Source organism: Lotus japonicus, chromosome 4, assembly GCF_012489685.1.
Source record: "Lotus japonicus ecotype B-129 chromosome 4, LjGifu_v1.2".
Taxonomy (NCBI): domain Eukaryota; kingdom Viridiplantae; phylum Streptophyta; class Magnoliopsida; order Fabales; family Fabaceae; genus Lotus; species Lotus japonicus.
Genome location: NC_080044.1, coordinates 16386709 through 16393023, shown reverse-complemented (window position 1 = coordinate 16393023; position 6315 = coordinate 16386709).

Sequence of the window (6315 nt, the reverse complement as noted above, 5' to 3'; positions counted from 1 at the left end):
CTCCCTACAATCTCTTCTTATGGCTCAAGTCTGATTTGTGGACTTTTAATAAGCCAGATTTTAAGGTCTGGCTTGACTTGTTATAAAGTTTGGTATGGCCTACAAACTTACTTAAAAGTCTATTTAACAAACAATTTCAAATAAAAAAGACCATTAGGTCGTCAGGCTTATAAGTCACGGGCTAATATGTCTTTTAATATATCATTGGATTTCTTTTTCTAATAATAAAATTGTATAGTTGTATATAATTACTCTCAAATAATGTTATTTATTTATTGATAAAAATAATATTACATAACCGGCTAATCAAGTCAAATGGGCTTTTTTGATACTTTGAGCTTGACTCTTTTTAGCTAATCAAGCATTTTAAAAAGTTTAGGCTCAACCTTTTTAATAAACAAGTTCATCCAGGTCGAGCCTTTGATGAGCCAAGCCTTAGACCCCTAACAAGCCGCTAGGCTTATTTCCACCCCTACTTATGAGAAGGAATGTGAGGCAACATTTCGGTTCCAACACTTTTTGATGTAAACTTTGATGCTTGAGAACGGTGTAGCAATATGATACACTCACTGATTATGAATTCGGTAACTCCTTCTATCGCAACTAGTATTGTTTACATTGAGAATGCTTGTGATGCTTGACAAGATCTGAAAGAGAGGTTTTCTAATGGAGATTTAGTGCGTGTTTTTTATCTACAACATGAAATCAATTCTTTTAAACATTGAAGGATTTTGGGGCAGGAATTAGAGTTTTACATACCAATACTTTAGGGGGCGTTTGCTAGAGAAGTATTTCAAAACATTTTCGGGAATGTGAGGTTTGAAATGTAACATTTCCATGTTTGGTATAAGTTTTTAAAAATTTTATTCCATGGTATGAAGGATTCCCAGACATATAAATTACACATGACTTTGCTTACATTCGCATGAGAATGAAAGTTATTTCCCACTAACCCTTCCTTCCACGACATATTTTTTATTTCGTATTTTTTAATTAAATAATTTTCGAAAACATTCCTAGGAATAATATATTGAAAACAAACATATTTACCATCCTTTTAAAAAAAATGCATTGTGCCTTGTAGATGTGATGCCATAAGGAGTGTTAAACTTTTTAGGGAGCAAGATCATATCATCAAATTTTTGCTTGGATTCAATGAAAATTTCAGTGTAATATGTATCCTCTACCTACTATAAATCGTGTCTTCTCGATCATTAGTTCTTCAACATGTGGAGGAAGATTTAGAGGTTTTAATTAATGTTGCTGAAGGGTAAAGGTCTTATGGTAGCGGAAGAGGATACAATTCTTCTTCCAACATGAATTCTGGAAAAATTTGTACCTATTGTGGTAGAGAAGGACACACAATATATGATTGTAATAGGAAACATGGTTTCCCCTCCACTTATATGCCTAAGCCAACCCGCCTCCACTTTTGAGGATTTGTACAAAACAAGCTTCCTTGAGATTTGGTCGTCATTCCCCTTCTCTCGACCACCTCGTGACGCTGTTGTCGTATGCTCTACTCTAAGGCACCATGCTTGAAGCCTCCATGATACCAGCTCCTACAACCCCATCGTTCACCACCATATTATCGCTCTGCTAGGTGGATTGCCTTTTGCTAGGTGGAGGCTTTTGAGGGGTTGATCTATGGGTTTTTTCGTTTGCTTGGGATATGTTTGGCTGCAGGTTTTGGCTCTCATTCACAAGTTGTCTTGCAGTATGGCGGCTGGCCTTGAGGATGGTCTCTTTGAGCGCGACGTTTTGGATTTGCAGTAGGGTAGGTGTTGAAGGCTTTGTAGGTGAAGATGGTGATGCTGCTTCAGAGTGAATTTCTTATCCTTATGTCGGTGTCTTGATGTTGTTCTTGGCGAGTTTTCTTTGTTGGGAAAGGTCTCTATTTGTTGTTGCCTTTGATGTGGCTTAATATAATTCCTTTTTGGTTAAACTTGTCGTGTCCTTACGTTGCTGAATGAAGGCCTTCTCACAGTGGTTTGGTTTGGTGGTGCTCATTTTGGGGGTTTTTTATTCTAGGGTTTGTTTGTTAGGCTTCAAGCACGCGTTCATATTGGTAGGGTTTTGATGGTTGGGTTCTTGCTCGGTGTTCCATGGTTTTTTTTCTGGGGTTTTTAGTTCTTTAGGCATTTTATCTTTTATGGTTGGTGTTTGTGTTCGATCTATATTATAGATTAATTATGACTTGTTGGAACATTATACTTGACCATCTTTTTCAAGATTGTGCTTTTATCAATATATATCATTTCTTGAAACAATAAAAGGAAAAACTATTTTGACAATAATAAAATATTAAATATTGATTGAGATAAAATAAAATCCATAGGACATATTTGCAAAATGTATAAACTTAGATAGCGGTTAAACGACTTTTACCCATTTTTATTTAATAGATCACTTCCATTTTTTGGAGTTGTTATTCGGACCCCCCCCCACCCCACATTTATTCGTACCATGTTAAATTCGTAAAATTAAAAAAGGCCCCTTATAAACATTTTTCGCTCGCACTTTAAAAGTGTGTTACATACGCACTTTCAAAGCGCGCTATGGATGCACCTCTAAAGTGCGTTATGGACTCACCTCTAAAGTGTGTTATGGTCGCACTTTGAAAGTGCGCAGGTAACACACTTTCAAAGTGCGGTCGGAACGCACATATTTCTTTATTTTTTTTCCTGTTTAATTTCTGGAAGGAATCAGGGATTGCCACTTCTTGGTTAAGAAAATAGGACAATTATGAGCTCAAATATGCAGTCAGAATCTCCAAATTCCTACACCTTCTAGGAGTTACTTCACAATCAGGAGCGGTGCGGTTTGGAAAATGTGACAATTTTTTGTCTCGGATTTGAAGTCGACCAACTACAAAGTTGAAGAAAAAAATAAAGTAATTGGTCTCTTAGCACCTTTGGTCCCAAACTGTGTGGAATTTAGCCAAATTCCTTCATTTGGTATTTTATTTTGAATTTTAAAAAAATTATTCCACCATAAATCTTCAAATATTCTATCTTGATTTAGTGTGGTGGTCTCATAATTTTTAAAAATCATATGATATCAGTTTTGTTAAAATTTGCAGCTAAACACACGTCTAAAGTGCATGAGTCACGCACCTCTAAAGTGAGTTTAGTTGCAAACAAAATAATTAAAAACGATTGTAACAACGATGACGGCGGTGATGGAGGAAAGATGATAGAGGAGAAGATGGAGGTTATGGTGGCGGTGGTGGTGGCGGTGGCGTGGTGGTGGGGGGGGGGGGCTGAAGGAGGAAAGAAGAAAAAGGAAAGAGGAGATAGAATGTGAGGATAGGTGGGAATTTTTTATGTTTTTTTTTTCATTAAAGACATTTAAGTATTTTTGCACTTTAAAATGGGTTTGAATAGATGTGAGGGGTTCCGAATAACAACTATTTTCCCCTTTTACAAGGAGGATAATGGGTGAAGTACCACGGGTTTTTCCATGATTATATCCATATATTAAGGTAAATATAACATATTGAGGGGTGAGTGTTGTATCTGAGACACATCTATTTAGTAGTGTTCATCGATTCGAATTGACTCGACGATTTAAGTCAAGGAAAATGCGAGATAGTATGAAGAGAATTGTGAGAATAGCCCTGCTATTTCTTAGTTGTGTTGTATTTCCTTTTTAAACTCAAGATATTTAATTTTATAACCAATAGAAAAGTGTCATGTCAGCTTTCTTGTATTTCGTATGTCTCGTACTGAATGGCAATGCTCTTTAAGTCAAACCAATATAATTGGTTTGGTTTTATTTGCTTAATTGTTCACTTCACACGAAACGTGCCGGTGTGTTCTAGGTGCAACCTGTACCCTGAAACGATTATGCATTGTCTTTGCGATTGCTGGTTTGCGCGCAGGGTTTGGCTTCGTCTAGGGCTTTCTCCGAGACATTGCTCTTTCAGCGTGTTGGCTCTGTGTGACTGGTTCAAGCAAGTTCTTGGTGAGGCTGAGGCCAGTGGCGGACCTTAAGGTTGACATAGAGGAGCTGTAGCTCCCCCACAGATTTGGCCAAAATTTTGTTTAGTATATAGGATATATATTATAGTCTATAAAATCACATATATAATATCTAACAAGTGTAAGTTGCAGTGGTAAAAAGTTGTTGTTAAATTATATGTGGAGTCTTTGATCCTTAGGAGCCCCATTTTTGAAAATATATTTAACTTTCACCACACACGGGTTAAAATTGTGAGAGTAATTTAATACACACAAAAAAAATTTAAAACTAATAAAACTTATGTCAATGTCACCGACTCAAGTACCAAATTCATTAAAAAAACGTCATAGACTCATAGTACCAGAAAAAGTAGGAGACTTACCCAACAAGTTTATAAAAAAAATAAAATACTAATATTTTAGTACTTTCTGAATACAATTGACAAAAGCTCACTTTAACTTTACTTTTTGGATTTGCACTTTGAAAACTTCATCTTTCTCACTTCTCACGGCTCATAGTCATTGGCTCAAGACAAAATAATTCATCCAAGGGCTGCAACTCCAATCCACAATTCCACATGTTCAAAAATCAAAATCAAAGGAGGTTAGTAGTGGTGCCTTCAACTTAAAATATTTGATTGGTTTTTTTCTTTGTTCAAAGTAATAACTCTTTAAATTTATATATTTAAATTTATGTGAGCTCCCCCAGTAATTTTGTTCAAGTTCCGCCACTGGCTGAGGCGACAACGTTAGCTGCTATATTGGAGATTTGGATAGTGCGGAACAGGGCGATGTTTGATCAAACTGTGTTGCTGGAGGACCGTCTCGTACAGAACATTCTTGAGTTCAAGCAGCTGATTTTTCATGCTTGGCCTGTGGGGCAACGCCCTTCTCAACCGAGAATGGTGTCGTGGATAGCGCCTAGTGCTTCTGAGATTGTCGTTAACTGCGATGGTAGCTCGCTTGGGGTCCCGGTTCGATCTGGTTTCGGTGGTTGTCTTAGGGACGAGCGAGGTAGTTGGCTTGCTGGTTTTATGGGCTATCGCGGGCAAGCATTGGTGCTGCATATGGAGCTGCTAGCCATGTTTCATGGTTTGGAGCTTGCTTGGAACCTAGGGCACCGTCGTGTGGTGTGTTTTTTCGACTCAATGCTGGCTATTTCTCTGGTGCGTGCTCCCCTTACGCAGCATCATGTGTTTACTGTCCTCATTAGCAATATCTGTGGGCTGTTGAAGCGCGCTTGGGTGGCTTGGGTGGAGCATATCCTTCATGAAGGGAACTCTTGTGCTGATTTTTTGGCTAAGGCGGGTGCGTCTCAAGACTTACAGCTCCTCCATGTCCAGGATCCCCTCCCTGGCACGGAGGCTTTGCTCCTAGCCGACTCCTTGGGTACCATGGTAGTTAAGCAGTAGAGGGTTTTTTTTCTGTTTTATTTTGTTTTGGTTCTCTTTGTATTAAGCATAAAAAAAAACGCCGACGATTACAAGTTACTTGATTCTCTGATATTTTTTCAACCCGAGCCAACCATATTGCCCAATTAATGTTTTTTTTATGTTTACATCTTGTAAAACTTATTATTTATAAATCTTTTTTATATATCTTTTTCAAAACATTCACATATTAGTTATCAAATGTCTTTAGCTATTGAGTTGACTATTGTCCCCAAAATTATTAAAGAAGGATGGACTTCCAACTGGAATTTTAAAATTTTACATACAAAATATGGTGTTAGAGTCTCACATTGGCTAGAAATGTGGCCAAGCAATTGCTTATATATGGTTGTGCAAACCTTAACTCTTGAGTTAGCTTTTGGGTTGAGTTAGGCCTTCTTCATGGTATCAGAGTCGATGGTTGTTTGATCATGTGCCTGGACCCCTATCCTAAATCCATTTGTTGCGGAGACCTCCTAGATTTGGGCCACCCGTTTCATTCCACGCTCCAGATGTTCTACACTGGGCGTGAGGGGGGGTGTGTTAGAGTCCCACATTGACTAGAAATGTGGCCAATCAATTGCTTATATATGGTTGTGCAAGCCTTAACTCTTGAGCTAGCTTTTGGGTTGAGTTATGCCTCCTTCGTATGGTAATATATACGTATAAAAATTTAAAATTTAATGATTTACTTTACATACCAATCCAATCCGAACCAAAGTGTCTTGCTCAAATTAAAGTCTCTAACATTCTAAAAGTACGATAAAAAATCTAACCAGATAAATTAAATTTGAGAGGTTCAGATTATATTTTACATTATATCTAAATCAACTCAATTTGTGAAGAGGCTGCACTAGAGTAAAATGAAAGAAAAAAAGCACTAAAATAAAATATATTAATTTTGAAGAGATGGAGAGAGTACA